The sequence below is a fragment of the Crotalus tigris genome, unplaced genomic scaffold (assembly GCF_016545835.1).
Source record: "Crotalus tigris isolate CLP2741 ecotype Arizona unplaced genomic scaffold, ASM1654583v1 scf7180000024383.4638030, whole genome shotgun sequence".
NCBI lineage: Eukaryota > Metazoa > Chordata > Lepidosauria > Squamata > Viperidae > Crotalus > Crotalus tigris.
The window spans coordinates 510,333-537,141 of NW_024100553.1; the positions used below are offsets into that span (position 1 = coordinate 510,333).

Below are 26,809 nucleotides of genomic sequence, written 5' to 3' on the forward strand. Positions count from 1 at the left end.
TAGATTTTCTGATTTATTTTATCTGTTTCATTTTTAGGACCATATGATGTCTTTCATACCCAAGTTTCCCCAAGGCAGCTTACAGCTCAGTGGTACAACCAGTTTTATTAAATTAAATATTTTAAATGAACTGTAGACCACAGTCAGATTTGGGGTTAACAAGTCATCTAGATCAGGGGTCCCCCAGTTTGCAGATCACTATCAGTCTGTGGCCCATTGACAACCATGCTGCGCAAGTATTAGGTGAGTGTGGGAAGCGGTGTACGCGCACATGAAACCATCCCCGACCCCTGCTTCTGCCAGCCCACCAAGCTGGAAAAGTTGGAGACTGCTGATCTAAATATACAATATTTAGATAAGCAATCAACAATCTAAATATACAATAAATCACTATCCCGAAGTATCCACACAAGAATCTAGGCTTAAAATTTGCCATGAATTTTGGTTTCAGCTCAGCAATTTTTAAGTGGTTCAAATATATTGCAATGTATTCTCTCAATATAATTCTTAAAAACAAGATAAGAAGCTTCTGGATGTCACTAGATATTACTGGATGTCTGGATGTCATGGAAGAGCAACACTGCATCACCTCAATCAGCCTCAACAGCGGTGAGAAACTGAGAGCACTAAGGTTTGCCAATGTCTATAGAATCACTTCCCTGCCCACCTCACAACCATTTGCAAAACAAGTTACTGAAGAATAGGTGTACAAAACTATGACCTATTAGCACCACTGACACAACTACATAGTTGTGATCAAGTCTTTCCTTACTCATTAAATCCCTAAAGATTAGAAGCAGTTGAAAATAAGCACCAGAAATGTAATGATGATATTATCTACCTTGATAATGAAACATCAAAAGGAAAATAGCTAATTCAGAGAGCACCAAAAACCAACAGTTCAGCCATGAACTATGTATGCAGATAGTCCTTGCCCAACAACAACAACAACAACAACAATGGCAACTCCATTGATAAACCACATGGCTGTTAAGCCATCAGATGATTACAATGGACTTATGACCTCACTTTCTCCATGGTCATTAAGCAAATCATCCACAGTTGTTAAGTGAGACATCACATGACTATAACCCAAAGGTCCCTTTTTTATGAGGCAACTGGACTTGACTTATTTGTTTTTCTTTGAAGACGTTTTGATTCTCATTCAAGAAGCTTCTTCAGCTCTGACTGGATGGTGGGGGAAATGTGGTATATGCAGTACAATGTAGTGAGCCATGTGCAGATCTGTACATTAGGAAAACAAAACAACCACTTCATAAACGCATGGCATGACATAGGAGAACAAACCCATCAGGACAAAAGTCAGCAGCCCATCTGCATTTAAAAGACAAAAGCCACTCTTTCGAAGAGAAGCAAAATCCACATTTTGGACAGAGAGGCCACTGGATCCAGTTTTGCATCCAGTTTTGGTCACCATGATGTAAAAAAGATGTTGAGACTCTAGAAAGAGTACAGAGAAGAGCAACAAAGATGATTAGGAGACTGGAGGCTAAAACATATAAGGAACGGTTGCTGGAATTGGGTATGTCTAGTTTAATGAAGAGAAGGACAAGGGAGGACATGATAGCAGTGTTCCAATATCTCAGGGGCTGCCACAAAGAAGAGGGAGTCAAGCTATTCTCCAAAGCATCTGAAGGCAGGACAAGAAGCAACAAGTGGAAACTAATCAAGGAGAGAAGCAACCTAGAACTAAGGAGAAACTTCCTGACAGTTAGAACAATTAATCAGTGGAACAACCTGCCTCCAGAAGCTGTGAATGCTCCAACACTGGACGTTTTTAAGAAGACATTGGACAGTTGTTTGTCTGAAAAGGTATAGGATTTCCTGCCTGACCACGGGTTGGACTACATGACCTCCAAGGTACCTTCCAACTTCTTCTTCTTCTTCTTCTCCTTCTCCTTCTCCTTCTTCTTCTCCTCCTCCTTCTCCTTCTTCTTCCTCTTCTTCTTCTTCTTCTTCTTCTTCTTCTTCTTCTTCTTCTTCTTCTTCTTCTTCTTCTTCTTCATAATAATAATAATAATAAAGTTGGAAGGGCGTTGTTGTTATTATTATTATTATTGGTTTGAAAGAGGGGTCAAAGAGGCTGTCTATGTCAAAATTGAACAGTCCTCTCTCAACAGAGGGAGAGGAATACGACATCATCTATCTCCAGTCTACAACCCAGTCCTTTCAATAGTTCCAAGAAGGCTTCACATCTATTTGCACTACTCAGGTGACCCTGAAGACACAGATAAGCCTCCAGGTAGCTTTAATGACTCACTAAAAGAATGCAAATGAACAGCTGTCTGCAAGGAGTATAAATCCTTCCATTCCCCACCATCCAATCAGAGCTGAAGAAGCTTCTTGGATGAGAAGCAAAATGTCTTCAAAGAAAAACAGGAAAGTCCAGTAGCCTCGTGAAAAAAGGTACCATTGGGACAACCAAGACCTGAATGACTGAGAATCTCCATAGACATATGACCATAACTTGCATTTTTACTGCTGACTTTCATTAACTCTGTTTGTCAGAAACCAGCTATGAAGTACACAAATGGCAATCATGTTGCTGTGGAGATGCTACAACAGTGCAAGGACCAATCATACGATTACTTTTTCGCACCATCATAACTTTCATCTGTCACTAAACAAGGAAGCCCTTAATCAAGGATTACTGTATTCTCTATTATTGACCTAGCTTTCCAGAATAGGCTTTCTGGAGAAAGCTGGGAAAAGTGGAAGGAAAGAAAGAAGGTGACAAACAGCAGCAAGATGGACTGAGTTACAGTGCTGATGAGTGCACTGTTGGGGAACTTGAAGGACTAGTTATGGACAGATCATCATAGAGAATTTTTTGTGGTTGCTAGGAGCTAAAAATGACTTGATAGCACATAATCAATCATTCAATTTAATGAAAATGTTCAAGTGGTACAAATTCAGGTACATGATATCTTTTCCTGGCTATAATTGTTGAAGTTCATCAAGTGACAGATTCTCAAGATCCTTAATAGGAAAAAGGAAGAACAGTCAAACCAGTCTTTCTTTAAGTCACCCAGCAAGGCAACTGTGCTGAAAGACAGTCAACTGTCAAGTTTCTAGCAAAAGCTGTCATATCTCTTCAAGGACAGACTCAATTATCCAATAACCTTCTGTCACGCAGGATAAGAATGAGAAATGAGCTGATTGCCTTCACAAAAAAAGCCACAGTAAAGGGGGAAAAAATACTTTCGATACACAGACTTGCTACCTTTACACACAACAATAATCAGTCACTAGGCTGCGGCAATTCACAACCAACTCTATTAACAAAGAAAATCAAACACATATCTGAATCAAATCCTGTAGGCAAAAAGAGTGTTGTTTAAATAGTTTAAAATGTTTTATTTCTCCTTAAAATCATGTGTATATATGAAAGAAACAGAATATTTATGTACTTATACAAATTTTATTTCCTTTTTTATTTTTAATTACTTTGGTCACTGGTTAATTTTCCTTTTTAAATTTCTGTATTTTCAAAATAAGTACTGAAATAGAGTTTTAAAAAGCATCAAATCATTGTCAACAGTAGTTCTTACAAGAAAAAAATGTTCATTTCTATATACTTTTAAGTAGGCATTATTTCTATATACTTTTAAATAGGCACTATTAATTTATTGTGTCCTTGTCTTGTAAAATATTCTTGCAAATATTTTCTAAACCTGTGCCTATGTTTGTTGAAAGTGCTTGTCATTCAAACTAAACCGTATGGATCACGAAAGGCAAAGTTGCCACTACCATCTTCCTGTCTATCATTAACCTCCTCCCTTTTCGTCATAATACTTTTGGGGAAAAGGAAGAATACGTGTCCATGATGTTCTATCATTCCAATTTGATTTGTCCTTCCAGAAAGAGCTGCTAAAGCTAAACAAACCAATATTTAACAAAGATCCCTGATTTTTTTTTCCTTTTCTAACTTGACAGAAGTTAATGCTTGGTTTCTAAATTATGACTATGGTTCAAACCTAACTGGGATTATAGAGTATCGTTTTCATTAAGCACGATGTCTGAAGGTGACCTTTGCTCAAATTACCATTTAAGATAGTTTTGGTCCTCCCCATATCGACCACAATCAACAGGGTATTTGCTTTGTTCTTGTCTAGCACTTATAAATACAAATGGATAAGCAGACATTCCGCACAATGCCTCACAATAACTTGATGACGATTTCTGTACGATACAGCTATTTTATCACACATCTGTTTCAACGAGTCTCTTGGCAGTTGTATGGAGATTAACCTAGATGAAAAATAGTAAGTCTGGCACAGAAAATGCACACGTAGCTGAAGCACCAGATGAATCTGTTGTTTACAGGCTGGAGGTCCTCAAACTTCCTCTAGCAATAGATCTCTGGGGTCTTCACTCTGTTCCCACCAAAGTTATAGAAAGAATGCTGTATAGCAATGTCTCCTCATCAGAGAATTTCATGAATTTCCTCAGAGATTTGCTCTAATTGTGCTTTTTAAAAAAACAAAAAATAAAACGTGAACATTAAAAAAAGAAGCCCAACTGGATACATTCCTAAATGAAGAATTGCTAGAGTCACAGTCAATGTTTCATGTGGGTTAGAGAAGTATGTGTGGTCTCTCCCCCCCACGTGTGTGTGTGTGTGTGTGTGTGTGTATTCTCCCACCATTGCCTCATTCATAAAGGAAGCCAAAACATCATTATCTTCCTTTGCTATCTACAGAGCCTAAAGATACAGGGCTGAATTCTCCCACCAGCTGAAAACATTTAAGCATGGAATCTTCTTGGCTGTGATCAGACCTGTCATGGAACCAAGTTTCTTCACTAAGTATTGGGAAACCAACCAATTTAGCCAGAGACAGTTTTGTAAAGGCCATTAATCCTAGAACAAAGCACTGAGCAATGCATGACAGATGGAACACTGGGATGCTGGAACCAAAAGATTGGCAGCGGGGTGTGTGTGTCAGTGGATAGCAGAAACAAAGCATCAAAATATTGCATTGGTTTGTCCTTGTTTTCCTGAAGCTTCACGACAAACACCCAAACAGCAAACCCAATACCGTATGACAGTTCTCTGCATTACTTTAAATGACTGTCATACAAACCTCTTTGGAAAAGGAACCATATGTCTAAGCGACTGCTCCCCCAAAAACTGAGATCATGACATCACTTCCAGATTCCATCATTTGGCTGAGATACTCATAAAAAAAATTACACACAGCACCAGAGTATGAATTAAGCGAATATCTAATAAAATTTATGGGGAAATCTTTGTGACTTTATATCATTCAAGAGAGTTAACTACAAACCTTAAAATACACATTTGCTCAGGAGTATCACTTTTCTCAGCTTTCTGCATGAGCCTGAAAGTAAACTTAATACAGCTGTTTTATACCTGTGGCTGAAACAAAGGAGTTGATACACTTACACACAACTCAAAGCACTTCTTCTTCACCAATTCCAAAAAGTACAAACCCCTCCTAAACGTGTAACTATTTCTTCTAAAAGTGGACACATTTGTGAGGTCTTGTCAAATCTTGATTTAATGAAGCCTTCAATATAAAAATAAACCACGCCACCAAAGAACACGGTGCCTGAATACCATCAAAGGTGACACCAGGCAGAACATAGAACAATGCAAAGAAATAATGCAAGATCAGAAGATGTGGAGAGACCTGGCCCATAGAATTGCCAAGAGTCGGACACAACTGAATGGACATCATCATCATCATCAATATAAAAAGCCAGTTTGTATAAAATGTTGCTATGTACCTAAGCTTCAGGCTCATGTGGCACCCACCCGCTCTGTAAGCAAAGTGGTTACAAGGGTTTCATTATTCATCTTGTCATAGTTCAATCAACCATTTTTAATTGAGAAAATGTTTACAAGGAGCCCTTCACTTATGACCAGTTATTTAGTTCAAACTTACAACACCCCCCCAAAAAACTACCGTATATTCCGGCGTATAAGACGACTTTCTAAACACTTAAAATCTTCGCAAAAGTGGGGGGTCGTCTTATACGCCGGAAAAATATTACTCAGCAAGTTTTCTCTTTCCCCCCCCCTCTCTCTCACTCAAAAAGAGTCCTAGGGTTATTATTAAAACCAGCCGATCAACTAAAGATATCTCTGAGAGTACGATAGGCATTATCTGGCTGTTGTGACGGTAAGATTTCCTGGAGGTTTAATCCCCATTCTATAATGCTACATTGCAAACCGTCTCCTCTCTTCTTCCCTCACTTTTGCATCCCAATTCCTTGCCCACCCCTCCAGAACTGCGGATTGGTAGTGGCCATCCCCTGATTAATTCATTCAAAGGAAGTAGAAAGGAATGGCCCATGTAATGGGGAAGGGGGGAAAAGAATTGTAGGGTGGTTTTTTTTATATAATGAAAACAAACCTAAGCATCTGCGTCCATTCGAGGCACTTCTCAGTGCTTCTTCATGCAAGCTTTTCAGCGTTTACCTCTCACTGCCGGTGAGAGTAGCTTGGGGGAGGCGGAGCTTATGGGTCTGGACGGGGAGGGGTGTCAGCTAAATTCCTCTCGGAGTTAAGAAGCAGGAATGGAGTGGGGACAGAAAACAGCTACACAATCCTTTTGCCCGAGCTTATGCAAGCAGTTTCTCCCCCCCCCCTGCCTAAATAAACTTGCATGGTGCATTTGTGGTGTTATTTATGACAGATCCTGGCTGGTCAATCTGGCTCCCATCTATAAGTACTGTAGTGCAATGAGTTTTAATAACAAATTAAAAGGAAAGCATTTACTCCCCCCCCCATTACCTGAAAAGGGGGCAACTTATCACATTTATGGAAATGCAAGTTTTCGAAGGGCGAATGCCTTTCTTACTTAGTTTATTAACTGCTTCCTTTCCTTCTTCCCTAAACATTCTGGCGGTCTCCAATTTCATTCTTGGTAGTGTTGCTTTAAAAAACTGCTGAGAAGTCCTTTTGCAGGCAGGGCAATTTTCATCAAGGTGTGTGTGCGATTGACAAGGCAGAGCCTTTGAAAAACAGGCAGGCTTTCTGCTCACTCAGCTTGGAGAGGCTGTGGAGTATTCGCAGGGTGGAAGACTGAGAGGAGGAGATCCCTGTGTGCAGCCTGTTTGCTCCAAGCCAAAGCTTGCTACTGGGGGGAGGGCAATGGAAGGGACCCAGGGAGTCACACGCATGCCTACATGTGCACGCACACACCCTGAGCTACTCATTTGGACTTACAGGTGGCCAATGAGAACTCAGAAACTGTGCTACCTTTCCCCCTCCCTCATGGAATTAGCTTGTCCATTTTTTCCCTAGGGCCTATACAGGAGTAGGCAACCTTGGCTCTTTTATGACTCATGGACTTCAACTCCCAGAATTCCTGAGCCAGCATCGCTGGCTCAGGAATTCTGGAAGTTGAAGTCCATGAGTCATAAAAGAGCCAAGGTTGCCTACCCCTGGCCTATAAGATGACAGGAAGGGTTGGGCAGGCAGGGAGAGCTGATCCACCCAATCCAAGCAGGCTTTGTATACAACCACCAGCTAAGGTTCATCGCTTGCTGTGATTGGCTGGTTGTTGTATACTGGGTACATACAGTACAGCACCAGTATCTGTACCAGTTCATACAGTACAGCACCAATACATACAGTACAGTATACAAATGTCCAATAGTCAAGACCCTATCATGGCTCCACCAGCAAGAAGAAGGAAATATGAAGCCAGTTTCAAACTTAAAGTTGTAAACTTTGCCATGGAACATAATAACTGCGCTGCTGCAAGACAATATGGAGTAACAGAAAAGATGGTTCGGGACTGGAAAGCAAATGAAAAAGCATTAAAGAGTCTGCCAAGGGGTAAGTGTGCATTAAGAAGAGGCACCCCACATTGGCCAGAACTTGAAAAACATGTAGCAGACATGGTGAATGAGCATCGCCAAAACGGTTATGTAGTGACACGAAATAAAATACGTTTGTTTGCACTTCAGTGGGCCAAATCTAACCCAGATCACAGCAACAGATTTAAGGCCACTGCATCCTGGTGTCCTAGATTCTTGGAAAGGCATAATATGGTACTGAGGCAAAAGACGAAAATTGCACAAAAATTACCTGCAGATCTTGATAGCAAAGTAATTAGTTTCCATCAATACATAATACAACAGCGCATTAAACATGGCTATGCATTAAGTAGTATTGGAAATATGGATGAAACTCCAATGAATTTTGATATGGTTGGAAATAAAACTGTCCATCAGAAAGGTGAAAAAACAATTTTAATTAAAACAACAGGACATGAGAAGTCCAGTTTTACAGTGGTACTAGCATGCACAGCTGATGGTGCCAAACTGAGACCAATGATTATTTTTAAAAGAAAAACAATGCCAAAACTCACGTTCCCTGTTGGTTGTTTTGTACATGTGAATGAAAAAGGCTGGATGGATGAAGAAGGGGTAAAGCTATGGCTTGATAATGTATGGAGCAGGCGACCAGTTGGACTTATTCAAAAACGTAGTCTACTGGTGTGGGATATGTTCAGGGCTCATTTAACTCCCAGCACCAAGCAAAAGCTTGCAAGACTAAACACAGATGTGGCAGTTATTCCTGCAGGATTAACATCGTTAGTACAGCCACTGGATGTATGCCTAAACAAGCCAGTTAAAGATCGCATTCGAGAACAGTGGAATGAATGGATGGTTAGTGGCGAAAAGTCATTCACAAAAGGAGGAAACATGCGTGCTCCACAATTGGATGTTTTGTGCAAGTTTGTCATAAAAGCCTGGAATGATATTGATTCAGAAACAATAATCAAGTCTTTCAAGAAGTGTGGCATATCAAATTCATTAGATGGTATGGAGGACGACTACTTGTGGCAAGAGGAAGAGGAAGCCGAAGCTGAGACCACACCATCTGATACGGAATTCGATCCATACGATGACTGCCTTGCAAATGTATCACAAGATGTCATTGATATTTTTATGATATCAGATGATGAACAGGATGATTTTAAAGGCTTTTAAAGGGAAAGTATCATGCCAGCAAAACCTATAAAAATAGCTTGCAGTTATGATGGGCGTTGCTGACTCGCCAGGGACTTGCCCGGCACTTGCTCTCTCTATTGTTTGTTATCTTCCTCCTATCATCATCAGTTCCAGTTTGGTTGACAGCTTAGAAAACAAATAGCATGGCAGCTCCCATGGGTTTATTGTCTTATCATTCCTTTCAGCTTTAGAGTGAATTAGGAAAAGTTTAATCACTTGCACTGTTTTATGTTTACATGTTTGATGACAAACAGCCTTATGTTTATAAGTGACAGTTTTCCTGCTAAGTACCTTTATGCCATAAGCATTTGAATTAAAATTACCATATTGAAATCAAATCTGATGTTTTTTAATTTTTATTTGGTGTGCGTTGAAAGAGGGGTAGTCTTATACGGCGAGTATAGCCCAAACTCTATATTTTAACTGGAAAAGTTGGGGGTCGTCTTATACGCCCAGTCGTCTTATACGCCGGAATATACGGTACTTACAATCCAGTTTTGAAATTCTGACATTGTTTCCTTCCCCAGCAGTCATGTGACCACATTTTGCATTAAATCTGTTCGCATTTACAGCCACTTATCACAGGGATGCAATTTACAATCTTTTTTGCCAAAAACCATTAATTACTTCTGGTATGTGGCAAAAAAAAATCCAGCCCATAAGAAAAAATGAGTTTGCTTAACAACCATAACACATTTGCTTAACAAATACTGCAATAATGGTCCTAGAACTGGATCCTGTCATATGGTGACCTGCTTTACAAATGTCATGACTTACAATCATAATTGACAGGTTCAATTACATTCCTAATTTGAGGAATTCCTGTATATCAGAGGTCCCCAACCTTTTGGGCACAGGGACCGGTTCCGTGGAGAAAGGTTTTTCCACAGACTGTAGAGTGCGTGGTTTTGTGTCCTGCCTGCATCCCACAGATGGGACTTTGCTTGTTTGTGCAGACCTGTTCATGGCATGCCACGGCCTGGGGCCGGTCCATGGACTGGAGGTTGGGGACCTCTGCTGTATATCACACACTAACTCTGGGCAATTCAGTGAGTATAAAACATAAAACATTAAATCAAATCATTTCCTAAATCACAACTCTCATGCCCCTCAATTAAAATAACAAGAAACAAAACTTTTGGTCACTACCCAGTTATTGAGTGACTAAATGCTTGGACTTCAGTAAGGCATTTGATAAAGTAGATCACAACCTACTACTTGACAAGATAGAAAAATGTGGGGTAGAAAGCACCACCACCAGATGGATCCGTAGCTGGCTGACCGGCCGTACTCAGCATGTGGTCCTCAATGGAACCGCATCTACATGGAGGGAAGTGTATAGAGGGGTGCCCCAGGGCTCTGTTCTGGGCTCAGTGCTCTTCAATATCTATATCAACGATTTGGATGAGGGGATAGATGGGGAACTCATCAAATTTACAGACGACACCAAGCTGGCAGGAATAGCCAACACTCCAGAAGACAGGCTTAAGATACAGAAGGATCTGGACAGACTTGAATACTGGGCACTATCTAACAAAATGAAATTCAATGGTGAAAAAAGCAAAGTTCTACATTTAGGCAAGAAAAACCAAATGTACAGGTATAGTATAGGGGGTACCTTGCTCAATAGTAGTAACTATGAGAGGCACCTCAGAGTCCTAGCGGACAATCACCTAAATATGAGCCAGCAGTGTGCTGCAGCTGCCAAAAAGGCCAACACAGTGCTAGGCTGCATTAACAGAGGGATAAAATCAAGATCACGTGAAGTGTTAATACCACTTTACAATGCCTTGGTAAAGCCACACTTGGAATACTGCATCCAGTTTTGGTCACCGCGATGTAAAAAAGATGTTGAGACTCTAGAAAGAGTACAGAGAAGAGCAACAAAGATGATTAGGGGACTGGAGGCTAATGCATATAAGGAACGATTGCTGGAATTGGGTATGTCTAATTTAATGAAGAGAAGGACGAGGGGGACATGATAGCAGTGTTCCAATATCTCAGGGGCTGCCACAAAGAAGAGGGTGTCAAGCTATTTTCCAAGGCACCTGAAGGCAGGACAAGAAGCAATGGGTAGAAACTAAGCAAGGAGAGAAGCAACCTAGAACTAAGGAGAAACTTCCTGACAGTTAGAACAATTAACCAGTGGAACAACATGCCTCCAACCTGCCTCCAGAAGTGGTGAATGCTCCAACACTGGAGGTTTTTAAGAAGAGACTGGACAGCCATTTGTCTGAAATGGTATAGGGTTTCCTGCCTGAGAACGGGATTGGACTAGATGACCTCCAAGGTCTCTTCCAATTTTACTATTATTATTATCTTTCAGCATATTTCAGAAAGGCATAAGTAAGGAAGCCAGATACACCTCTGTGAACAGCACAGTCACAAGGGCAAGGCCACCCCTGAGAAATTTACTCTTTGGTCCAGGCTCCTCTCACTTCTCAAGAGGACAGGACCCTAAGCAGGTCTTTTCCTGATCAACATTTCTCAACTTTGGCAATTTTAACAGAAGTTTTCAACTTCTTTCTTTTACCACAGGAGGATACTCTTAAAGAGCCTTCTCAGATTGAACTTTTTCAAAACAATAACAACAACAACAAAACAGTAGCTTCTATTTATTACATAGTCAAAGAAAGGAAACACATGTCATTGGAGAGTTTATGCTGAAATGTACTCAGTGGGTATATCATCTAAATCAAGTGTTTCTCAACTTTGGCATTTGAAGATGTGTAGACTCCCAATCTGTTATGACCAAGCGTTATCTGCATGCTGGCTGGGGAATTCTGGAAGTTGAGGTCCACAGATGTTCAAGGTCCAGATGTTGTTTCTTTCAGGGTCTAGAATCCCTATTCCTTACTTCTTAGGAATAAACTGCTTGTCAAGAAGCAACAGAGAGGGTTCCTCCAGAAGCAGCAAGACCCATAAATTAATCCACAAATCAAGATTTCATTGAGCAACTGATCAAGATTTCATTGAGCAACTGAATGGAAAGCAGGCACAACAAGTATTCAAGAACTCAGAGGACTTTCTCATAAGTAAAATTACTAATGAGGCCATTTATGAACAAAATCCCACTTATTATCGCATCTCAAATTCAAAACCTACTTACAGTAAAATCAAAGCTTTAAACTCTGCTCTTCTTTCCTGTTTGTACAGTGACTTGAAGCCATCTGTCTCTTGCTTTCTTAACAAACTAGTCTGGTTTCAAAGCATTTAGTTTGGACTTTGTAAGAGTTGTTCCTAAAAAACAACTGGCTCTGTCACTTTTAAGATGAGGTGGTTAGCAGCATGGGGCTACTTCCTGGTATAAAAACTGTCTCCGTGAAGCACTAAAGCGAATGGAAAAAGTAGGATCAACAATGTCAATGCCAAAGAGATAGGACTGAGTGATTTTGTAGAAAAGATGGCTCTGCCTTGCACAAGCATTAATTAGTGGTGTTTCTACACTGGATGCTAGTTAAATCTGTGACAGCTCAGAATCTGCTTACAGTGCATGAATTGTATTGAAAAAGATATGTCAGCTACCATGAAGTCAGATGCAAATTTCTTTTTACTGATGGCAGTTTTCAGCATTTTCATTATAGTTGTGTATGTGTGTGCGCGTGCATACATGCGCACACGCTATTACCAGATATATAATGAATGCACTGGGATTTCTCCTTGATAGGCAAATAAGCATTTGAATCAAAGAATGTGACACTTTTCAGATTAATTCGAACAATTGTGTGAATAGGTGACTACAGTACATCTGCTAACCTGGATTGGCTCATTACCATGGCAGTGACAGAAGAAAGTGAGCTGTTTCACAGACTACATTCCAGGGGATGCTGCAGCCCAAAATAGATCTTCAATTTATTTCTTCTTACAAGGAAGGTGCTTGTCACATTTCCTGGTCCTGAACTAATACATACCTACAAAATACCTGAGGTCCATTTTAAGCATCCATTTCAAAAGGTTGATTTGCAAAAGGACAATGAATTTAGATGTCCACAACATCCACCCAAACTGAAACAAAATTCAAACACAGTAGCAATCTTAGTGGTTCCTTGCTTTGGCAGGCCTCATTTAGATTTAGGCTAATTAAAGCAGGATACATTTTGAACATAATCAAGAATTTTAACCTTGGGACTGAATACTAATTTCAAGCTTCTCCTTTTCTTTTTACAGGAAAAAGCAGTATACCTGTAGCAAATCCTGTTGACTATAAGGATTCTACTTTTTAAAATGTAAGAATCATAGGGCTTCCTGCTAGGGGGCAGTAAATATAACTGTCTAACTCCTGCAGAAAGACACAACTATCAATCCATCAACCACTCCATTTCCACGGATCAACTCCTGTCAGCAGTCTCACAATTGATGAGCAGACACATCTTGCTGAAACAGATGGGTTAGCAAATCATGAGGGAAATGAAGTGATAGTGTCCTATCCATTCTTTATGGATGTTCTCCTCTTATTCTTGGAATATCTTGAGATTCTGTTAAATATTGCAGAACTTCTAACCTGAAAAACAGAGTCAAACCATGGGATTTCTAGCTGTTGTGGCCCAAAGGTTCCATCTCAGACCTGTCACAACATGACTTGAATCTTGAATTGAACCTTCTATGGAATGAAAATTTGTGTTCTCCTATAAAAATAAGTATAGTTACAGGCAGATAGATAAGAATTTAGATAGATTTCTTCTCAGAATTTGATTCATAGACTATAAGACAGGTATGACAAACTGCCGGCCCACGGGCCGGACGTGTCACGCTGAAACTGTGCCCACCCCATTGCCAGCAATGGGGGAAAAGTCGCAATACGTCGCACGACGTCATGTTACGCCGCAAGTTTGACATGCCTGCTATAAGAGAACTGTGTTTATAAAACATAACTAAAATAACTCCAGAAAAGCTATTTGATTAGTTAAAAGACTTTGTTCAAAAGAATTCTTATGGTGAAAATAACATTTCATTATTTTTGCTGTTACAGATATAAAGGTGACCACAACTAATTCTCATTAAAATCCCACAGACTATTTGACTGATGAGGCAATTGGAGCCAACTTCTTTTAGGTATCTTTTAAAGTGTTTGATTGCTTTTTCTTTAATTCACAGTCAAGTACTTTTCCCATTTTTTTCTACATTTTCAGTTTAATTTGTAACAAAGGGCTTTAGTGATAAGACCACAGATTTAATTTCAGGAAGATACTGATTATTTTCATGTCTTTCTGGAATGGACAGATTTAATTAGTCTTCAAAGACAGTGGTTTACCACTATAAAAGAAAGAATATCTACATCCCGACTAAGTCCTTATGCCTTCTATTAATTCTGAAGTGTAGACCATGAAAGTATATCACTCGTTGTATAGCTTAATATTTATATTCCATCTGCCAAGAGTTTAGTCATCTTCATATAAAGATCAGATTCATTCATTAAGCTAAGTAATATTTGTTTAATCATGATTTATTGAAAAAAACTACAGCAGTAAGATGTTAATCCAAGCATCATGGTTCACAAATCATAATGGCCTTATTCACAATGCTCTGAGCCAAAACCAAATAAACCACATTATGGTTTGGTCTAATGTGCAAATACAGTAAATCCTACCTTAGTCAACAATATTAGTAATTCTAAAATATTATATATTCATGGTTTCAGTACAGACAAATTGTGGATAGATGGAAGGTAGATTGTAATGTGGGTTTGCTTAGAGAAGATGAGAATTTTTTTAAACAAGTAAAAAATCAAAGACGAACTCACATTAAGAGAATTTATGGGGTGTTAATAGAATTGGACTCAGAAGCAGAATTAGTTAAAGAATGTATGATTAAATGGGCACAAAATTTTGGTGAACCAGTTTTATTAGATACTTGGGAAACTATTTGGGTGAGAAATGTTAGATTTACACAAGTTCAGAACTTAAGGGAGAATTTTTACAAAATGTTTTACAGATGGCACCTTGATCCACAAAAAATGTCTCGTATGTATCCTGACTTACAGCCTAAATGTTGGAGATGTGGATGTCTGGATGCTACTTATTATCATATCTGGTGGTTGTATAAAAATATAAAAGCCTTTTGGATTAAGATATGGTGGAATATCCAAAGAATTTTTAGAAGGAGGGTAAAATTTACCCCACAATTGTTTTTGTTAGGTATTGTTATTGATTGTGATATCAAGGAGATTACATTGATGTTAAATTTAATTACAGCCGCAAGGTTGTTAGTAGGGCAATGTTGGAAGAAGGAATCTTTGCCTACTCTGCAAGAGTGGTTTCTCAAAGTTTCTTACTTGGCGGAAATGGCAAAGATTTCGGCTTTCTTGAAGGATCAATCGCAAGAGAAGTATGTTGCGGTATGGAAAAAATGGATAGATTTTATACAACATAAGTTGGATATAAAAAATATTATTTAGTTTTTTAATAATTTATACTTTTTCTCTTCCTCTATTCTTTTCCTTGTTAAACATTTATTTTTTGTTTTTTTATATATATATATACTATTGTTAATTATTTTATAATTTTTCTAATTAATGTATTTAGATTTTTAACTAATGCTAGACTCATTTATGGTTTATATTTTTTTTCTTAAGATTTTTGGGTTAAATTTTAATTAAGCCTATATTCAGCTCTGGGAAGATCGGGGGTGGGAATGGGAGGGTTGGGGAGGTGGGGGGAAGATTGTTTTGTTTTTGTTTTTGTAAAATTTTAAAAATTTAATAAAAATTATCTTTGAAAAAAAAACAATATTAGTAATTCTGTGATTTGGTATAATACAGGAAAACAAAGAGTAACAACTAAAAAAAAAGCTTTTCATAAGCTTTCATTAACTGGTTCCATGGAAATAATTCATACTTATTACAGCAAGCAAGCTGAATTCTTCTTAAAACAATACAGTATCACTCTGCACTGTAGAAAGAGTCTAGAGAAGAGCAATAAATGACTAGGGGACTGCAGGCTAAACCATATGATGAACAACAGTTGTGGGAGCTGGATATGCCTAGCTCAGGGATCTTCAAACTTGGCCCTTTTATGACTTGTGGACTTCAACTCCCAGAATTCCTCAGCCAGTGTACCTGGCTCAGGAATTCTGGGAGTTGAAGTCCACAAGTCTTAAAAGGGCCAAGTTTGAAGACCCCTGGCCTAGCTCAACACAGAGAAGGACTAGGAGTGACAATATAGTAGTCTCCCAATATTTGAGGGGCAGTTACAGAGAAGAGAAAGTCAACCTATTCTCCAAATCACCTGAGGAGACAGGACAAGAACTAACAGATGGAAGCTTATCAGAAAGAGATCCAACTTAAAATTAAAGAAAACATTCCTGTCAGTGAGAACAATTAATCAGTGGAATGGCTTGCCTTAGAAGTTGTGGGTGCTCCATCACTGGAAGTTTTTTAAAAAAAGATTGGACAGTCATTTGTCTGGAATAGTATAGGGTCTCCTGCTTGAGTAGGGGGTTAGACTAGAAACCTCTGAGGTCCCTTCCAACTCTGCTATTCTGTATTATGTACGTAAAAGTATTACCTAAGGGCATCTAGACTGACTGATCTGCTCTTGAGACATGGTGGATGGAGTTTGTGTTAGTTTTTATAATAATGTACCAAGTACATTGTATAATAATTGACATTACTCTGCACACATATTTTCTCAGTGTGAAGTTTGCTCATCTCAGTGGGGCTTATTTGTGATTATGTAACACCATGTTCTATGTAGTTAAAACTCCAGACATGATAGTTCCAAAATACATCAAACACTTTTCCTTGCCAATTGTGGTAAGAACATTTGCAGAATGTCTTGCTCCAGATGTCTCCACAGCTTCCTCCCTCATGGCATTTTAAAAAAAAACAGTTCAAACTGCTTTATACCACCATGCTTTTAAACCCAATGCATTGCTAGAGGTGTCCATCCTAGGAGACACAGTTAAGTGTTCATATTGCATTATTTGCGCTATTTGCATTATCTATTTTACCGATCCTGTAGTTTATCTTCTGATTGAGTTAAACTATAAAAGCTGTAAATAAAGCAAGCAAATGCTGGAAAATAAGCCACAATAATTTGGTCTGGCAAAAGTTTTTTTGAAAGCGGTTGTTTTAAAGTAGTAATAAAATAATGTTGTGTATATTTATAGTTATAAAGAACCATGTGATTTAGCATAGTCTTTGAGAGTTTCCCATGGGCATTTTTTGCTGGTGAAATGTCACACTTCCATGCATCCTCCAAACTTCCTGGGTTCTTAATAGCCTTTTCATACTGATATAGGATGGTCTTCCCTGCTGCCCTCCTTGCTGTGCTTGGACCTCTCAATGAGCTGAGCAGTTATCTATCTCCACTTGGCTGAGGTAGGAACATGAGTAATAGCAGGTAGAGGACTCCCTATCCTCAATCTTCCATTGCTATGTTTGCTGTTTGTGGCAAGAAAAAGAAAATCAACTCACTACAACAGGGGTGTCAAACTCAATTTCATTGAGGGCCACATCAGCATTGCAGTTGCCCTCGGGGGTGCAGAGGTGTGTGGCCAGGATGGATGCGGCCTACTGGGTGGGTGTGGATGGAGTGGGTGTGGCCTTGTGTGGGCGTGGCTAGCTCTATATCATTTGCGTGAAGGGTGCATGTGGGGGCCTGGGCAGGAGTGGGACAGATCTGAGGGTCTCTGGCAGAAGGGGGTGGGACCAGGGCAAGCACCAAGGCATGGTCCACTGGAGGAGCCTCACTGTTCCTCTCAAGCCATGCGGGGGGGGGGCTGGATGGTGGTGTGGGCTGCCCGGAGCCCTGGACAGCAGAGGTCAAATGCCCAGCCTGGCTCTCGAGCATCTGTGGCACTAAGCCCAGCCCCACTTCCCCAAGGGGGTAGCCAGCTGCACTTACCTCCTCCTCAAGGCTACTGCTGCTGTGCTTCTCTCCTTACCCAGATTGCTCATGATGTGAGCCGCCCGGCTCAGCCTCTCAGCACTGTGAGGAGAGCGCCCCGCTGCCTGCCAACGCCCACCCCCCCGAGCCCATCAAGCTGGATATGTGAAGTAGGCGAGGGCTATTTGCTGGCCACTTCCAGGCGATGGTGCATTTCTTCATTCCTCACAAAGGGTGACACCTCCCCAGCATGCACCCAGGGGGTGCATGCACCCAGGGGGGCCAATGTGGTAGGGGCTGGTTCCTCGCTTTTTCTAGACAGCCTTGTGGAGCTAAGACTGAATGCATTTCAGCATAGATGGCCACCACAAAATTGGGCCTGGGCCAGGGCCAAGACAGAAGGGGCCGTTCCCTCACTGTTTCCAGGATGGCTTCGTGGGCCACATGAAACCACTTCACGGGCCACATCCGGCCTCTGGGCCTTGTGTTTGACATGTCTGAACTACAAAGTCAGCAAAGCTCGCAGTAAATGGCTTCTGGAATGCTTCCCAACCCTTTGTCCCTGACTGAACTGAAAAAGCTTCTTGGATGAAAAGCGAAACATCTTCAAGGAAACACAAAGCCCAGTTGCCTTTTGAAAAAACATCTTTGGGACAATCATGACCTCAATGATTGAGAAACTCCATAGACATTCCCAACCTTTTCTACCGTAAGTAACAATGCTGGAGTCACATGACCAGGAATAAGATGGTCTTAAGAATGGAGCAGTGTTCTGAGCTAGCATCAATTCTCTTTCCCATAGAAGTGTATTGGATGACTCGTCTCCCCAGCTGGAACTGAACCCCTCTTAAATTCCATCTTTCTTTTTCTGGTCCCTCTCTCTTTCTCTCTCTCTCTCTCTCTCTCTCTCTCACACACACACACACACAGAGAGAGAGAGAGAGAGAGAGAGAGAGAGAGGGAGGGACACACAGAGAGGGAGGGAGGGAGGGAGGGAGGGGGAGAGAGAGAGAGAGAGAGAGAGAGAGAGAGGGAGAGGGAGGGAGAGAAATTAATTCAATTCTTTTCAAGTTTTTTAGAGTTATTTTTGTGACCAGCAGACAGAAATTTTCATTGTAACCCATTTAGCACCTATTTAATCACAAGATTGCTTCTAGAAATGGAATTATCAGAGCTGGGAAAGTTGAAGACTAGCCGTAGGTCCAGCTGCACTTGGGCTATGCACTAGGTCAAAGAGTATAGTCCACTTTTCACATCTTATTTTTCCAGTCTAATGCAATATATATGACAATAATAACAACATATATTGTCATGAACCCTACGTGCTTGGTAAATACTTGCTGCTATACATTTAGGTCTTACCATGCCCAGGAGCTCCATGTTAAAACATTTAATCCCATTCAAATCACTTAAATTCTTCCACACTTCCAGACTCCTGAATTTTGGAAATTTCAAATTCTTCTGAAGAGGAGACTTACATCCTCTGGGCAGCAGGAGGCACTACTAGCTCATATTTGCAAATAGAGCTACAATCAAATATAAGGAAGAAATCAGCTGCTCCAATATTCAGTGGCTAAGCAGGGAAAGGGGGTAAGAGTTTAAGCCAAGGACTATATTGTCTGCTCACTTTGCTTTCAAAATGTTTTGCTTGTTTGCTAATTAAAACTGAGCACCACCTAAAGAGAAGGAAAGACTCACTGGAGAAGGGCCTAATGCTGGGAAACATTGAGGGCAATAGAAGAAGGGGACGACAGAGAATGAGGTGGCTGGATGGAGTCACTGAAGCAGTAGGCTTGAGCTTAAATGGACTCCAGAAGATGGTAGAGGACAGGAAGGCCTGAAGGAACGTTGTCCATGGGGTCGCGATGGGTCAAACACGACTTCGCAATTAACAACAAAAACAACAACAAATCAAGAACTCTGCAACAGAAACTGAACATTGTGCAGCCATTTCAGCAGGGCATAATGGCCTTTAGGCTAATATCATGGATGAGCATAAAGAACATGGGATATCAACACAGCCTACTTGCCATGTGAAGAGATGGGAATGTTCAAATATCCTAGGAGACTTCTAAAACATCTCCCATTTCAAACTTCAAACAACCTCCAAATCTCTACATCCTCAAATTTTCCTTTTCAGACCTACGACAACACATGGGGGCTTTCTATTTTTCAAGGGTCTCCATGGGTTCTTTTTTTTTTTAAGGACTAGAAAATACGATGAAGGACATGTTTTCATGAACCCATATAGCCCCACTGTGAACTTCAAACTGAGCTGTTCGTGAATATTATACCAACTTACTTGTATTAACAGTGTTCTGAGTTGGAGTAGGAACTATGTTATACAATAGTAAGGTGAAAAGTGTAGTATAGTACTTGCACGGTGCAGTTTCTTATAGAGTAACATCAAGGAAAATCTGTTGTCTTTGTCTGATCATAGCATGGCAGCTGAGATTTGTGAAAATCTTATATCTTGCCTGTCCTATACCAGGAAAGATAGGTTCTCAATCACAGTCGCTGGAACAATATTCCCATATATGTGGTGCATCCTGGATTTTGCATTAGTTTAGAACAGGGTTCTTCAAATTTGGCCCTTTTATGACTTGTGGACCTCAACTCCCAGAATTTCTTAGCCAGCGTGCCTGGCTGAGGAATTCTGGGAGTTGAAGTCCACAAGTCATAAAAGGGCTAAGTTTGAAGACCCCTGGTTTAGACCCTGTGAGTGTGGGTTATTTATTTTTTATTGACTCGCGGACTTCAACTCCCAGAATTCCTGAGCTATGCTGGCTCAGGAATTCTGGGAGTTGACGTCCACGAGTCATAAAAGAGCCAAGGTTGACTACCCCTGTAATTTAAAGTAATGATCTTATTATTGTACACTATCCCAAGCCATCATAGAGTTGGTTGGCCTTATAAAATTAATTAATTTCAGACAATCCTTGACTTACAATAATTCATCAGGTGACCTTTTGAAGTTAGAACATCACTGACTTATGACCCTTTTTCATACTTACAACCATAGCAACATCCCAATGGTCACATGATCAATTTTGGACACTTGGCAACTGACTCACATTTATGGCAGTGTCCCAGGCTCATGTGATCACCTTTTGTGACCTTCTGACAAGCAAAGTCAACGGGAAAGCCAGATTCACTTAACAACTATGTTACTAACTTAACAACTGCAGTGATTCACTTAACAATTGTGGCAAAAAAGGTCAAAAAGAAAGCAAAATTCACTCAACAAATGTCTTGTTTAGCAACAGAAATTTGGGGCTCCACTGTGGTCATAAATGGAGGACCATCTCCATTCTGAAGTTCCACTGAAGTCCCTTCTGATCTGGGCCAATCACGACTATTATGTCTGCTGAATTAGGCAAACCAGAGTTTATGCAAACTATAATTTTGACCCCCATTAGATTGAGAATCCTGAGCCATGTGAGTGGGACATTCACATTGCAATCTCAACTGCTTTTTTTTGCTCCTGGCCTGGGGCTCAGAACAGAAGCAACAATGGCTGAACTAAAGCCAATAGATTTCCTTGAAGCCCAACCTGCCAGGTTTATGAGGAAAAAATGGGCAAGAATATGATATATCCTTCCTTCCTTCCTTCCTTCCTTCCTTCCTTCCTTCCTTCCTTCCTTCCTTCCTTCCTTCCTTCCTTCCTTCCTCCCTCTCTCTCTCTCTCCCTCCCTCTCTCCCTTCCTTTCTTATCCCACCTTTATTTATTTTATAAATAATTCAAGACAACAAACATACATTATTTATTTATTCATTCTTTATTTACCGTATTTTCCGGCGTATAAGACAACTCAGCTTATAAGACGATGCCCGACTTTGGAGAAGATTTGCATGGTTAGAAAGTCATCTTATACGCCAGAAAATACGGTATATTTATAAATAACCCAAGGCAATGAACATACCTAAAATTCTTTCCTCCTCCTATTTACTCCACAACAATAACCATGTGAGGCAGATTGGACTGAAAGAGAGTGACTTGGCACTCAGGGCCAATTTTTACGCTAAGACTCAATAACACTGGCCTAGGATACCAATATTTTGTTGTTGTTGTTGTTGTTAGTTGCGAAGTCATGTCCGACCCATTGCAACCCCATGGACAACGTTCCTCCAGGCCTTCCTGTCCTCTACCATCTTCGGGAGTCCATTTAAGCTCATGCCTATTGCTTCAGTGACTCCATTCAGCCACCTCATTCTCTGTCATCCCCTTCTTCTATTGGCCTCAATCTTTCCCAGCATTAGGCTCTTCTCCAGTGAGTCCTTCCTTCTCATTAGGTGGCCAAAGTATTTGAGTTTCAACTTCAGGATCTGGCCTTCTAAAGAGCTGTCGGGGTTGATCTCTTCTAGGACCGACCAGTTTGATCGCCTTGCAGTCCAGGGGACTCGCAGGAGTCTTCTCCAGCACCATAGTTCAAAGGCCTCAATTCTTTGGCGCTCAGCCTTTCTTATGGTCCAGCTTTCACAGCCATACATTGCAACTGGGAAAACCATGGCCTTGACTATACGTACTTTTGTTGGCAGGGTGATATCTCTCCTTTTTAGTATGCTGTCTCGATTTGCCATAGCTTTCCTCCCCAGGAGCATCTTTTAATTTCTTGGCTGCAGTCCCCATCTGTGGTGATCTTGGAGCCCAGGAAGATAAAATCTGTCACTACCTCCATTTCTTCCCCATCTATTTGCCAGGAATTGAGAAGGCCCGGATGCCATGATCTTATTTAGGGAGAGCCAAAACCACCCCTCCTTCCAAATTGTTCTAATCATGCAAATCTTTGCAATTCCAGGAAGTGGCCCCATTGGCCAGCATAGCTTAGGGATGAAATATAATCTTCAATTCACGTTGTTTGGACTCTTGAAGGAAATGCAGGATTTATACATCAAGCAAACAAAACACATTTACTCAACTTTAAAGTCATTCAAATATTAACCGTATTTCTCACATGCTTATTTCCACCTGCTTCCAAACTAGAAGAGCAACTTATAGGTAGTCCTCAAATTACCACCATAATGCAGCCTGGAATTTCCACTATATATCATGACAGTACAGGAGGCAAACTTTATTTGGGCATTTTTTGTTTCAACACTGGAAGTTTCTAAGAAAAGATTGGACAACCATTTGTCTGAAGTGGTATAGGGTTTCCTGCCTGAACAGGGGGTTGGACTAGAAGACCTCCAAGGTTCCTTCCAACTATTCTATTCTGTTATTCTGTTAAAGAGTCTATCACTTCTGCAATCCACAGCTCTGTGCATCAAACAGAAATGAACGTTTTCTGGCAGAGACAACATACCAGACTTCAGTTCTCTAAAGCCACAAAGCCTTAGAGGAGGTTCCAGGGGGCTCTGAGCCTAGAATAAATTTTAATTTTTACATGATTCGCCACAGCTGTTAAAAAGACAAGCTAGAGGTGCTTGCCTTCAATCCCTGCCAGCTGTGTTGAGGGTCAGTTACCTTTAGCCAACCCAAAAAAGAGCATGTCCAATTTGCATTTTCATGGGAGATCCTTGCCCTTAGCAGGACGCATTACTTGTTAAATATTCTTATGAACCATGACTGATGTCTGCACACACTGAGAAAATTAAATATTAAGCTGCTATTTACCGTACAGAGTAGAAAGCAATGAAGAATGAAAAGAAAATATACAAAAATATTCAGCAACTAGTCCTGTAGGGGTAGAGTATTATGTACCATTGCAATAGTAATGAAATAAAACTATGGAATTAATGTTCAAGCCAGATCACTGGTTTACTCTTCCCACAGCTGTCAGTGTCGGCCTCAGCATAGGTTTTTCCCAGTTCTATTAACCCATAGCTAAGTTTTCAAGAACTTAAGAAGATTATTTTAGCAAGTTAATACTCTACATCAGTGGTTCTCAACCTGTGGGTCGGGACCCCATTTGGGGTCAAATGACCATTTCACGGGGGTCGCCAAACAACGCAGTCCGCCATTTTTGTCCCCTTCTCCTTAGCTGTGCTACTCCCTTTTATTCTATTGGCTTTTGAAAGCCAATATGAATTGTCCAGGCTGTCTCTGCCCTGCTGAGCCCAACAAAAGTCCCATTCTGCAAACGGTGCTGCACCAGTTGAGTAGTCCTCAACTTACGACCGGTTGAGTAGTCCTCGACTTACGACCGGTTGGGGGTCGCGGCATTAAAAAGGTTGAGAACCACTGCTCTACATTTTCTACAATGTTTCAAATAATACTGAAACTCATACTAAATCATAATAATAATCTTTCTAAAGATCACATATTGTAATATTGTTACCTATGAGAAAGGTTTCCATAAATAGGTTAGGCCGTTTACAGTACTTTCATTTAGTAGTTGAGTAGTTGGTTAGCTAACCTCAAATTCATCTGTTTACTTCCCATGTAATAATACCGAAAACAGCAAGTCTAACAATTATCACTGGTCAAATAGTCACCACCTAATGGCAGGGTGGCTCCTAGCCACCACAGCCAACAGGATACAGCTCCCATTTAAGAGGAAACCCAGATGTAGCCACCACCAACTTAAAAGGTTTCCTTGATAATAAGTCCTTATTCCTTTGCTGATTCTTAGATTCATTAGTTCTGGCTATAATTCCAGTTTTTCTAGATGCTATAAACAATCCAGACCACAAACCATTTTTGGCTGTACAATCCAAATATTCATCTGTTTCTGCCAGAGCTGTTTCAGGACTGGCTCAGCACTTTTTCTATAATAGCAAAACTCTAAATATTATCCTTTTCCAAATCAGGTGTTTAATTCAGCTGGAAAATGCTTATTTTGTCTACAATCCTCTTTTACATTATTTGTTCGTTATCTCTCAGCACATAACGTTCGTCCCCCATTAAGAAACTTTTTAAATAAGCTAACCTAGACAATAAGAATAAGACGCCTACACACAACACATACCTTTGAAAGAATTGTCCTGTCCTAAGGCCTGCTGAGAAAGTCAGGTCTTTATGGTTTTCATAAAAAACACAGAAGAGCCAGTTTGGTGCAGTGGGTAAGGCATCAGGCTAAAAACAGAAGAAAGTGAGTTCTAGTCCCACCTTGGCCATGAAGTCATTTGGGTGACCTTGGGCCAGTCACTTTCTTTCAGCCCTAGAAAAAAAGCAATGGCAAACCACTTTTGAAAAATCTTGCTAAAAAAATCTCAGGGCAGTCCAGCAGTCTCTGACAATTGGATACAATTGAATGAAAGAAAATAAAAGGACACAGAAGCAGGGACTTATGGTCATAGCTGTTCCAAAAGGCTGGCACATCCACAGGGAAGGCACTGCTTTGATAATGGGACTGAAATCATGCTATTGCTACAGTATTATTGGAGAAATTATGTCTATACTCTCTTGTCTTGAAATCTCAATCTATTACTCCTCATACAGATTCCAACAACCTCCAGACACCAAGAAAGGGCATTCTGCTGGACCACTCAATATATTAAGCCACAGATCACAGTATACAAACCACAATGCTGAGTTCACATATTATGCTAAGCCAAAAGCAAACATGAATTCTTATGCAGTTTGATGTGCAACCCAAAAATATCAGTGATATTCCTATTTAGAGGAGGAAGAGGAAGAGGAGGAAGAGGAGCAGAGTTTCCTTATCATTATTATAGAGAGCTATAATATTTCAAAAAATTCTCACTGCCATTGTCTTAAGTCAAGGACCATCTGAGCTTGACTGAGCTACAGAATAGGAATTGCCATTGTTTTCACATAAATGGAAGACTGACTTAAGAAGTTAATTTGTAGAAAAATTCCAAAAGGGTCAAGTTATTTCTGCCCAGACATTAATATTTTTATTGTTATTGCAGCTCATCTTGGAACCAGGAGGCCATGAAAAGAACAAAAAAGAAAAAAAGTTATTACAACCCTTTTCTAGAATTATTATTTACTTGTTCAAGATGGGATAATAAGTGATATTATTAAACTTTACAACTCCAGGTTGTAAACCAAGTACAGCTACTTCAACCCCATTTTGCCAAGATCAAGAGATTTATTCCACTTATTAATGGACAGTCTGGCACAGTGATGTTTTAATTCATATCTTCACATTTGCAGCATTAAGGTATAAAATATACTATCAAGCTCTTTTAGAAAGGCTAGAAGTTATTTATGAGAATTAAATGAAAATTAAGCATGGTGAATATGAGAAAAATTATCAAAAACTACATCGGTATTCCCATTCAATTTTACTTTTAACTCTTGAAAGTGCAGATATTTCATTCTAACATACTGTGTTAAATACATAACAACACCGTAACTGTCTCCAGGATTTAATTTTATGTCTAGGTTAATTATCTTTCTTTTCTTTAATTACTCTATTTTCAGCTCTAGTCATGGATAGTCTATGATCAATTCCACTACCCATCAGGCTTCCTACAAGATACTGAAAACCACAGTCCAAATTGAGAGTAGGGTTATCAATTTAAGCTGGTATTTGCTGTGCACATTATGGATTCATACGAGAAATGAAAATCAGAATTTCTCCTCAGTGCGGTGTAGTAATCAAGATACTGGACTAAGATTGGGGGGGGGCCAGTCGGTGTCACCCTGAGCTAGAAAAACTCATTCTCTCCCAAGTCAGCCTTCCTCACAGGCTTTTTTAGTGGGGAACAGGAAAAGAGAGCCCTTGTCTATGCTGCCCTGAGCTCCCCTACAAAAAGTATAATAAAATCAAATTAATTAGTTAGTTTAGAAAGTTTTTTAACTTGGTATAGACGCTCATTTATTCCACAATGAGCACAGGGCCAATTCTAACAAGACAGCTCTCGTGAAGAGGCTGCCAAAAATAGTGGCGATGTAGCCAATTATATGTACAACATCTGCTGATCAGCATGTAGTTTCCCGTACATCAATTTAGCACGGATAGAGAAATGTTAGCTTTCCAAAAAATGCTAACTTAAATATTTAGGATCTTTCGCCATTGTCCATGCTAAGTGGGACTGTTGAGCACTGTGATTCAACAAAA

The 26,809-nt window shown here is 40.1% G+C and overlaps 1 protein-coding gene across 30 annotated transcripts in view; it reads right to left on the minus strand.

Annotated features, from left to right (window-relative positions):
- Positions 1-26,809, minus strand: part of MAGI1 (membrane associated guanylate kinase, WW and PDZ domain containing 1) — a 510,767-nt gene that overhangs the window by 348,493 nt on the left and 135,465 nt on the right. The window lies entirely within an intron of this gene.